The following is a 12,354-nucleotide window of genomic DNA, read 5'->3' on the forward strand; positions in this document are numbered from 1 at the left end:
TAATTCAAATTATTCATGATACAAATACAAATACGAACATTTAAATTGAGAACGATAAATAAAGTGATGAATAGAAAAAAACGTGAGTGAGTTCAAACATACGCAGGGCAGTGTATGTGTGTACAAAAATACATTTCCAATATCACGCTTGTAGATTTTCAATATTTTTCATGCTGGTAGCAATTTTGATAAAGTTTTTACGTGCCATGAATAAATTTTCTTATAGTCAAGAAACACCAAAAGCCACACGAAATAACGGATGCATACAAGTAGAGCAAAATCCGCTGAGAAGTTACGTGCCATCAAGATGCAACCTGTCGTCTGTTACCCCGTCTTTAAGTGTACATATTTAACATTCAAAGAATTCTTGACACAGTGTGAAACTATCGCAGCAAAAGTGACAAACAAAACTGTAATAGATAAACATATTTACCAACTACCGAGCACCTTAAAGGGCGAACAATGTCATGTCTATCTGCAAATTTATTTCCTCCGTTCGGTATCAAGTTCCCGCCGCATGCCGCACCCGTGGCTGAAAAGTGTTGAAGTATGAAATCCACCCAAGCATGGCATTGCAGTAAATCATTTGCATACACAGATTCGTGTTGTTGTTTCCCACCCACGGTTGGTGGGCATCCACTGGACCCGAGTAGATTTGCATTAGCAAAAAAAAAAGAAATACACATCTCCATGACTAGAAGCTCCATTGATCGAAAGATATGGTCTGGTAACTTGTACACGATTGAATCAAGATACACATACTTTCGATCGATCGGCTGCTAACTGAACAAAAAAAAACAGCAAAACGTTTAACAATTAAGTATGTGCGCATATTGGGCAGTGTTACAAATCCGAGTAATGTTAACAGAGCCAAAGTAGAGCAAAGAATAACAGGTTTTTAATTTGAAAACCCATTCAAGCGTTCGAAAGATTTTAATTCATTGGGGAAGACGCGCAAAGTCGATAGGTACGATTCCTTAAAATGTTCGTAAATATTACACAACCGCACGTGCATGACCGTTCTGCGAAATTTGATAGTCAATAGCTACTCGCACCACTCACGCACAACAAATCACCGATTTGGCACGCCCACGGGTTTGATTTCGTACGTTTTAAACATCAACAACTCGAAAAGTTGCATTTTTCCATTGGAACCGCAATGCAATCCTCGCGCACTCGCATGGCACGTACCCCGAGAATACAATCGCTTAAAATACTTATCTTCGTCGAATGGAAGTGCTCGGACCTCACTTACGGTTTATGCTCTGCAAGTCATGCATTCTAATGCATTCCGTGTGCAGTAAGGAATTCTTGGTGAGCTTTTTACGTTTGTTTATTCGTAGTACCACTCGGCTGCTGGCATACATATACAAGCTTGCCTTGCCGGCTGGAGAGTGGATTTGTTCGGGAGTAATAATAAATCCAACTAAGAAGAGAACGAGCTTAAGCTTGTCTTCGAGGTTGCCAGTTATGTGGCCATTACTCGCAACATGTTTTTTAAAATTTTTTCTATATCAAATATGAATCGGAAGCGAAATTTATATTTAGGAACAAAATGCCTCACTGATAATGTTGCATGTGTGTGTTTTACCTATCCTAAACTCCAGTGGTTGGTAGCGGTTTACAGAAAAAAGAGAATTTCATGAAAGGGTTGGAAGAGCTTTCAATGAGAAAAGATCAATAAAACCATAGTAGAACTTGCGATCAGCAGCTCCCTTTGATGCCATTGATGGTCACATTGCCTTGAAATACAATTGAGCAATATTCACCGGAAAGCACGATTTTTTGTCGTGAATACGACTTACTTTACTATGGGGTGCCGTTTCAAAGCTTACCCTCTAAGAGAGTGATAAGTTTTTGATCGTGAATATCTCTTGTTGTATCTAACGAATCAACATAATTTTTGCTACATGCCATCGGAAATATGATCACAATTTTATGATAAAATATTCAGTTGTGTGACATAATCTCAAATAGTTCAAAATTAAACTTTTCTGAAATGTTTGGTATAAACGAGTATCAAAGAGGATAATTCATAAGGCGCGTTTGCCTTTCTCGTATTTTTAAAGCTCATAGCTCAGTGATCTGTGAAAGGATTTAAGGACTATTCACATACTTCAGTTCCGTGACGGTTCAGTGCGCCGTCAGTGTTCTTTTTTTGTTAAAACCCTTCCGTTCTGTTTCCGTGCTGTTTCCGTAACGGCTCGGCAAATGCAGTGACTTACCGACTTCAGTGAAAATACAAAAATATCGGTGACGACAAATTTGAGTTTGCTGGACGGATGCTACACTGACGGCGAGCTGCACTGAAACGGCTCGGTGCCGGATAGGTGTGAATGCGCACATGGAAAACGAGTGAAATAATATCAGTATCCGTGCACGGTGTTGTGCCGGCACGGAACCGGATCGGATATGTGTGAATAGTCCTTTATTTAATCTAACTACCAATAGAATCGAAATTTTTCAACTTAAGCGTGTATAGCAAAAGCATTGAAGTATTTCAATAGTAAACTATTGGAAAACCTGTCTCATTTGACCCACATCAACACCAGCCAATCAGAACGCGTTCTGAGGAAGAGAACAAAATATCTGCTGCTGTACAACAAATCGTTCGAGGAAAATGTTCCGAACAGTGTTTAATATCGTAATGAGTTCCACAATTTGATCCGAAATTAAATAATCGACATTAGTGAGAAAGCTACAAAAGAAATCACGTAAAAAGAAACCTCTTAACAAAAATTGAATCAGTTTGGATTCTATCGCCACTGCGAGCAGATGTGTTTTGTGTCGTTTGCAAAGCTAGTTTCGCTTTCGACAAGAGCGATTACGTTACAGCTGCCAGCTATTAGCATTGGTGAAAAAACAACGGTGGAGAGCATTACACAAAATCAGTCGTTCTAATGGCTCTAAAGGTTTTCTAAAGAACTATTAGGATTTGTTGTTCGCAAATCGAAGGTAAATATCCTCAGTTTATTGCAAATCTAGAACATTTTGGTTAGATTTGTGTACTTTTTGCTGTGTGAAATTCACAGTAATCGAGATCAAGTGAAGCCTTCTTTTTTTGCGAAAAATGTGAAAAAGGGGAATGCTTGGATAATTCATACAATTGATCAACTAATTGATATTCGGAAGTGTTAAGGAACATGTCAGTTGTTTTCGTATTCACGACATCCAGTTATGTCTCTGACATTACCCACCCGCCTATTTTCTCTTCGCTTTCTCAGGCACTAGTTTTTGTAAACTTGGTCTTGCTTTTCAAGAAATCCTGAGCTTTTTTTGTGCACATCTGCAAATATCTTCAACGATTTGTTTTTAGTATTTGATAAGACGTAGAGCCGTCTTGAGCTAGTTTTAATATGATCAGTATCTAACGGGGAAAACAGATTGGAAAATTGACATATGAACACACCCGATCAACAGAGCATAACAGGATTGTATCAACATTATATATGATCTAAATATTTATATCTCATTATGTTATAAATATGATTCCAAATCAGAAGAAAATATTCAGATTTTATTAAGATTATAGCAAGTCCAGATATTATATTAAGAGCCGTTATATTTCAGATAAAACTATACTAGAGAATTGATAAAAAAAAGAGCTCAAACACTTTTGTCGGTCATGTTTTTGACTTTCAACCCGAAAAATGCTATACTTCAACAAAGAGCAGTAACAAACATATTTTCCTGAAAATGCTTTTGAAAACAATAATTTGATATTTGATTTCGAAATGACGAAAAAAAAATTTAAATTTGAGAACGTTCCTAAGTAATTCCTACTTAAATTGTGTAAAGTTTTTATTCAAATATTAATTTTAAGTTGAAAATAAATATTCTTCAAGATGATTTTTCGCTTTTTCTCTTACGTACAAAGAAAGGTAGGGCAAAAACTTTAAAACTCGACTAATAAATATTGGAAAAAGTGGATTATTGGTGACCGATTTTTGTTTCCGAAATCACAGAGTGATAACTGTATAAAATTTCAAAACTTCTTCAAAAGTGACGCTGCAATAAACGAAAAACAAATTCTAAACTGGACTCAACACCTAAATCTAAACTCAGTCCCTGGTCCCTCCCTAAATCGAAAACAGATATATAATTATTTAGAAGGTCTCAGACATGTGTTACACAAATTACAAGATAGTAAACGTGATTAAATGTAATGCAATATCAGTTCCAAAGGAAAAGTTTAAAGTTTAACACCCGTAGCAGGCACACAAAGAATTAGGTACATGAGCAATCTCCAGTAAAATTATTTTTTAATCTTTGGGCCCCTCCCGAAAAGAAATCCTGGGTACGGGCCTTAATCATGAATCAGACAAAAACGATTTATCATTTCGTAGTACTTTAATTACTTCCAATTTGGAACCATGAGCTGGGATTCGAAATTTGCAATGTAGAGTTTAAAGCAACCGACCCACATTATGAGATTTTCCATTTGAATCATTTTTCTGTGAGTCAATCTAGGTAGATATTTAACAATCAAACCGGAATGAAAGTTCAATTCTCGGTTAATTTTTCAAAAGGGCGTATAAGCAAGTGACAGTTTCTCTTTGTTTACTATATCTTCTATCAATTACCAAGCGATTTCCACGTTTATCACTCAATCTTTGCATGAAATGAAAAACAGAATATTGATATCAAACAAAATCTTTTTAATCACATAGCAATAATCGAAAGAGAGAGTGATTAAAGAGAAACTGTCACTTGCTTATACGCCCTTTTGAAAAATTAACCGAGAATTTTGATGGTTTTTGAACATTACTTGCTGGACTTCTGGCAGCGGATATCGCAAACTAATGTGACTAGGCAATTGGTTGATGATTAGTCATAAAAACTTGCTATTCGAATCAATGTTATATACACTTCTTCTAATTTTTCACTGTCTTTCAAACGAATTTTTATTCTAATATAAATTACGAAAATCGATTCAGCCATCTCCGAGAAAATGAAGATCACATTTTCATCAAATATGTCCGCCAATACACACATACACATACGACACACACACACAACGACAGAAAATTCACTTCTTCAAGTGAACGAGCAAACTGATTCGAATGTTATTGGAAAGTCGGCCCTCTTGGTACAAAGAAGAAAAAACTGAAACTATCATTTATTAGTTAATTTCTTCAGATTCTGTAAGGTAGTTTTGTTTCACTGAATTTAGTCATCTTTGTTCATTTACAACTTTTCTTCAGTACCAAAAGAAAGCTTGCTCATAGTTCTAAAATAGCCCCTTTGTCATTCCTATGCTGGTTGAAAGGAAATGACGAAAGAGGGAGCGAGAAGAGCGATAGATTATTTTTGTAGTAATATGGACTTACACTAGTTATTATATGATGCCAATATATCCTTCCAACCTCAGTTGGTTCTCATGCCCCGATGCAATCGTAGCATATGTTGGCAACTCAAAACTTCCCGGTTCGGAGCCAGTCGCTTAATTGTGCATGTCTTTTTTATGGCAAATCAAATCGCCTAAAGGTATGCATTTTCATCTCACTTCGCGAAATCTATTTTTAGAATTGCACGGTAAAGCCTTTCCCCCAGGAAAATGAGTAATAACAGCTGATAATTCGTACTAAATTTGTAACTAATTTAGATATAATATTGATATTTACATATCAAGGTTTGTAACAATTTTGTTATCACCTAGGTTAAATTGAGATATAATGTTTGTTATTTTAACTATTAACGAGGCCAAGATTATGACTAATTTAGATAGAAAAAACAAAACAACCCCAGATACAATTTTGTTCTCCCTTGTTGATCGGGTAATGATGTAATGAAAACTGCGAAAATGTTATCACAGAGACGGGACTCGAACACGTAGCTAACTCCTAACTGGGGAAATTGTTTTACCAATTAAACTACCCTGCATATGAAAGCACACGAAGAGAAAGTCCAATTGACTAGACGAAACTAAGCATGATTCGCTGTACTTAGCCACCACGGTATTCACTTACAGTCCCGTATCGACGGAAACAAATTCAACAGAAACATATACAATGATCACGATACTGATTCCAGAGTTTTGTTTTTTTTTTCTATTTTGCTATCTACGAGGTACACACGATAGTTTCGTGCATCGATTTAATGGATCTCCATTAGTGTGTGGTAGCTGCAGCAAATATCTTGCCAGATCATAAGTTTTCTTGCAAATATATCAGCAAAAGTGAATTTTAGCTTGATAGAGACATCACATCGACCAATGGTTTTATAGAACTTTTGTCCGAAAGGCTGTCCACATCTACGAATGCATCATCTTGGGTTTTCTCTAATCGTTCTTACCACCTATCTACAATTGAAGCTTACGATTCTTAGTTCCACTACGACGCTACGAGCTGTTGTGGTCCTGGGGATCGAAAGCACGCTGCTTACGGCCGACTTAGACACAGATTTACTTTGCATATTGACGATACTTTCAGCATGGAGAGTCGAAACAAACTGCATTCAAAATATTCGCCAACTGGAATCGCTACAGTTGAGTGAACAGTGTATCTTAAATGACTTAAGCATTACACCAAACATATTATGTATCAATATGAATCACTTTAACGAATTCAATACAAATCGAAAAAGACATCACAATAACACCATCTCGTGACGGGAAAGGCTATTAGTTCAGTCATGTTTAATAGTTTGCGTTTAGCGTGCACCCAGAGTTGAAATATCAAAAATAATTGAGCATGATGCCCACATAGAGGTGTGAACATTTTTTTAATTTAATTGTATTTTTTTCGGAAGAAAGTAAATATCGCCCATAAATAATGTAGAATTACGCTCTTTTAGACCTATCGTCTTCACTTTTAAGAGTTATGAAGTAGTATTTAACTTAGCTCATGAATGTTAAGAATATGTAGTGCTGAAAAGACGAAACCTGTGGAGGCAGTGTTTGGCAGATCACTTCAAATATATTGAGCAAAATTAAAATGAAATGAACGGTGTATTTGTTTATTTGTTTATTTGAAGCAGGGAAAAGCCCACTGGAGCTGAGCATCACCAAATTTTAGCTCTCTCTCCAGCAGGCATAAAACCTCTCATCTTTTGTACCAACAGATTATAATTATCCAAATGATACATTTCCTTACAAGTATTACAAGTTAAGCGATATTTTTTCATTACGTTCATGACATTGAATTTAAATTAGCAGCTTTTCTGTCCCTTGCTGTGAACTGTTTTGCGAATAGTTTGAACTTTTTTTCAAAATTTGAAATTTCGATATTTTTTTCTAAAAAGTAATTGAATTTCATTCAACAAACGAACCATTCCAAAATTCGACAAATAGAAAGTTTGTTTAGCACTGAAAAAATGTTGATAAATAGTATGATAAGTGCGATACAGTAAACAAAAGAACAAGTTATACTTATTACTTTTACTTCAATTGATAGTTTCGTTGAGTTAATTGTAAATCGTTTTGTTTTGAAGCATTTATTTGTTCATTAAACAACCTGATATTGTATTTTTCTATCACCGCAACCGAAATTTTTAAATTAAGAAATTGTAGTACATAATTCGGAAATGTTGGTAAAATTCTGGAACAAATATTAAGATTAATTTGTTTAGTTCTGCGTGCACATTTCACACATATTTATATAAATTGGGATTTTTATAAAAACAAAATGTTATCATCCGAGTTAGTATCAGATTGCGATTCTAAACCGTATTTACAGCTTATTTTTTCGTGCTTCACTGCATATATTTCAAGTTGTTTAGTTCAGTGTACTGATCAGGAAAACTGTTATATGTGCATTAAAAAAATTTGTAGTGTATTAGTAACCTTTTTTTTGCCACCGCACTTTACTGTGATGTCCCTCCTGAATCGCAAGATTGATCCATATTGATATATAGTATATTTGATTACACTATAGTATTCACGATTATGAATGAAACAAGCTAAAATTATTTCTTTATTAAAATGGATAGTTCCACTGGCCTGTATGAAGGATTTCCTATGGATTCCACGACTTTAAATCGCATATGAAGACTGTCCCAGAAAGTATGGACGCACTTTGATTTCGCTGTAAATAATTCACAAGTGTTAGATATTCAAATTTTATTCGATATACTGATAATATTAGACTACAACAACAGAATATTATTCTCAACACTTGCTACTTAGCCATTGTAGACTTCTTAAGAACGTTCCTCATTAAATTCCGTACAGACTTCTTGGCGACAATTTTTGACACTTTTTTCCAATCTTTTTCGAACTTTTGAATGGTTTCGGTTGGCGAGACATGTTTCCTAAGATGTGGCTTCGTTAATGACCAAAATTCTTCAATTGGTCGAAGTTGTGAGCCATTGGTCGAAGTTGTGGGCAATGAATTCATGTCTTTTGGGACGAAAGTGACATTTTTTGTAGTATACCATTCTACCGTTGATTTCGAGTAGTGGCAAGAAGCAAGATCTGGCCAGAAGACAACAGGATCCTTGTGGCTTCGAATCATGGGTACAAGTCGTTTTTGTAAACATTCCTTGATGTATATTTCGCTGTTTATTGAAGCAATGGTGATGAAGGGTTTCGAAATCTTACCGCAGCTACAAATTTCTTGCCAGACCATAGCTTTCTTACCAAACATTTCAACTTCAATCGATGTCTCGGAATGGTTTCCATTTTTGCTATCTTTCTCAGTGACAGTCCGCGTTCTGTGCACCATTTGTACACAAGTTTTCGACGTTGTTCTCACAGTCCACGAATTTCGAAACAAACTAATGAAAACGAATAAACAACTGCACAAGTGGTTAGAGAAGAGTGTAAACAACAATACGCAGCCATAAAAATTGACACATTCTGTACCATTGCGAAATGGCAGCGATTTTTGGTTGCGTCCATACTTTCTGGGACAGTCTTTGGCTTATAAATAAAATCCGCGGCCTAATGTTCTCATTGTGTACCCAAAGCAAAATGCAATTTCATATCTTAAATGTTCATAGTTAAACTAGGACGTTTCTGATTACCTGAAATTTTAATTCATAATTGTTATAAAAGATCAAAAAGAGATAATGGTTGTTTTTGTTTCGATTATAGAGGTCTTAAACGTCATTCGCCTCTCGGGTCAGAAACTTTTTTTGATCGTATTTACGAGGTTGAGAATCGAACTCAGGTGGTTTGCGTGAAAGACATCGACCGCAATGTAAACTTTATTTTTGTCAAGACTCCCAACACATTAACTTATATTTTTTTTTTTGTTTCTTTCTCAGGTGAGCCGTCTACCGTCTTTTTATTACTTAGTAAGTACAATCAACGGATCCAAACAGATTTTTCCATTGTTCATATATGCAAATCTTCAAATGAGCCCCATGAGAAAAGTTCTTATTTTATCGGACACTCAAATCTTGATATGCTACGAAATGAATTCCAGCCACGATCTGGTAACGCTGCCATTCAACCTCTCACCGAGCAGCAGCTGAGCACGAAACTTAAGCTTCCACAGTCCAATCGAAGTATGGCGAACCCCATGGCGAACCGATCTTCGCTTGTGTTGCTAGCCACCGGAGTCGCTCAGTCTTGCGCTGCATCTTGAAGCATCAAAAGCATCCGAGCTTTCGGTGTGCCACCCTCGCAGTCATAATCGCGCTCGCAACCGTTGCTTTCGTGATCGCGTGTAACCAAACTAGTGATCCATCAGCCGAGTGATGTGCTAAGGACATATCCGGCTTGAGGAGACAATTGAGGATCTTGCGGCAATGAAGTGGCCTTAAACTTTTGTTTTTTGTGACAAACAGTTGATCCGGATGACTTGAAGTGTCCGATTTCAGAAGTTGGGTAAAGTTGCTCGTTTTAGTTCAGTGGCACCGTGAGCAGCGGATCAGTTTTCAGAGAGGGAAGAAGAAAAGTGAAAATCTTCAGATGATGCTGTTCGCTCGATGGACAACCGAAAGGTCACCGGGCTGACTGGTGAAGTGTTTCTGTGTCATTCGGAATCGTCGCTTGACGTGAGAGCCATTAGCCATTCGTGGTGTGTAGCATCAGGACATTCGATACTTGGCAAAAATATTCAGCAAAAAAATAAAGTGAGATTTACACATTTCCGTTATCGGAAGAACGCTGTGTTTGGTGTTTATGTCGCGTTGTTTTCAACTTGAGACTTGAATGGGGAATTGCTGAACTGAGAGAAAGGAGCCTGTGGAAAATAAATACGCGCAAATAATTATTGTTGTACATGAGTTGTGTACATGTGCTTTTGTGCATAATGATGGTTATTTTCATAAATTGAAAGTTAATTTCTGTTTGAGTTTCGTTTTCAACCAGACGAGCAGCATGACTAGAAATTGCAGAAGAGATAATGGAAAACAAGCACTGGAATCAAACGATTCAACCACGGCAGCAAAATCGAAACATGCTAATTGAGCAAGCGTTTATTCGCATGCCATTCGGTAGCCATGTGCCATGTCGGTTACAATTTTGAGCTAATAATGTAAGAAAATACGATTTCATGTTTAATCGGTAAGCCGGTATATTTACCAACAACCAAACGAGATTTCATTAAATGTAAATCAGATAAATTGAAGCTGGGATTTCCATGCCATCTCCAGCAGACATCTTCCTGGGGCGATTGATGTTTGTATGGACCGACATTTTTCAACATTTGGATGAGTTTTTTTTTTATATAAAATGACGAATTATGCAAAAGCATGATTTGGCTAAAATGCGATTCTTCAGACTGGGTTTGGTGATTTTTTGTACTGTCTCATGACTTTAGTGTTGTAGGAATGGTTGAAAATTGACAATTATAATTTTTACCTTATAATTCAAAGAAACCTGATCATTAACATAAGTTTATGTTGAAGAATCTATTTTCCTAAAAAGTCAGAAATTTCAGTTGATTTCTGCAATAGTTTTGGAATACACCCAGTTGAAGATACGTGGTTTCGAGGAAAAGCCAAACAAAGTCTTTATTCGCGACTAATCGTGTCTGGGGTGCGCACCGTCTCCTCCGTTTTTCTACCAACTTCTCGGTCGCGTGTACCTTCGGAACTAATTCTAAATCATTTCTAAGAGTATTTCCTAGCATTTTACGAAAAAAAATCTTTTCCGTTTTTTGAGAACTATTTGGAGCGAACTGGCCTTAAGGTGAAATGTAGCGGAATGCGAAAATCGCGTTTTTGATCAATTATTCAAAAACTAGACCGATTTTCGAAAAACCAAAAACACTTAAGTTTTCGAAATCAAATTTATCATAACTAAGTATTCTTAGAATTTTGAAATTTTGCTTTGCCGAGCCGTAATTGGCTTTTGAAATGTATAAACGGTAACTTTTCCGTTCCACGGGATGATTTTAGAACTGAAAAGTAGTGTTTGTAACAGAATTTCACAAAGAATCTAAAAATGCAACTCAAAATTATAAAATTTTAGCTAAAACAACCGAAATTTGAAAAAGTTTACATAAACTTTTCCGCATTTTTTTTATTGCTTGCGCGCTGCTGTTTCATATTGAGGTGGTTTGAAAAATGCACGGTGGACACGGTGGCATTATATCGTGAGCAAAAATTACATATCAAATAATGACGCGAATTTATGCAGCATTGGGTTTTGTGTTGAAATAAAAACGAGGTGAATACAATAAAATGGGTATTGTAAGAAATCGTGTATTTTTTAAGTAACTGTCATTTATAATGCTAATAATGTCCAATTCTGTTGAGTTCAATGCATTGATGTTGCTGAAGCAATAATGCTTGGCTGTGTAAAATCGTAAAAAAGGTATTATTTTAGGTTGTAGCAATTTTTATAGCAAAACTAAAACTTCAACATTGCTACTGAATGAAATGAATACAAGCCAAGTATTATCGTTCATTAACCTGATATACAAACAAAGTGGTAAACATTGAGGGTCAGCTTCGAGCCAGTCAGCATGGAAAACTTATTGGAATTCATTGGTTTTTCAAATATTATGAATACAATGAATCAACGCTTGAATTTGCTTTCAAAATCGATTGAATAATAAGGAACTACGAAATAACTTTATATTCAATTTCGTGCCCCAATTATGGGCTTGAGAAAAGATTCATTAAATAATTTTAACTGCATGGTATGATGAACTATTAGTTATAATTGGAATGTATTCGAATAATGTAATTTAAGAAATTATTAAACTATTGATGATTTCTGGCACCGGAGGCCAGAGGCTGTTTGGTCTTCGGTTCGTTATCGTTGAAACAGACATTTCTAGACTCATCACGCTATATAATTCCGAAAGTCACTTCCGAAAAAAAGTTAATGGTGAATACTTTTACGTAAATTCTATCTCATCGGCGAGAAGGGCCTGGTGAACGACTGGCAAAGATATTGAAAATACTTGAATGTTCTCTTGTCTTCAATCGTTCTTTTGAGGGAGAATCCATGCTTGC

At 36.0% G+C, this 12,354-nt stretch overlaps 1 protein-coding gene across 13 annotated transcripts in view; it reads left to right on the forward strand.

The window, feature by feature from the left end:
* The window catches only part of LOC131439344 (sodium- and chloride-dependent neutral and basic amino acid transporter B(0+)), a 280,501-nt gene that overhangs the window by 227,973 nt on the left and 40,174 nt on the right, over nucleotides 1-12,354 (forward strand). For 2 of the 13 annotated variants that reach the window (XM_058610247.1, XM_058610246.1), the window contains exon 1: nucleotides 9,510-10,020. The exons of 6 other annotated variants lie outside the window; for them this stretch is intronic. The gene's annotated coding sequence lies outside the window, so the exon portion shown is untranslated. Of the gene's footprint in view, nucleotides 1-9,509; nucleotides 10,021-12,354 lie in introns of those variants that run through there. 5 more of the 13 variants (XM_058610248.1, XM_058610249.1, XM_058610252.1 and 2 more) reach the window with 3 other exon arrangements.

The sequence above is a fragment of the Malaya genurostris genome, chromosome 3 (assembly GCF_030247185.1).
Source record: "Malaya genurostris strain Urasoe2022 chromosome 3, Malgen_1.1, whole genome shotgun sequence".
Taxonomy (NCBI): domain Eukaryota; kingdom Metazoa; phylum Arthropoda; class Insecta; order Diptera; family Culicidae; genus Malaya; species Malaya genurostris.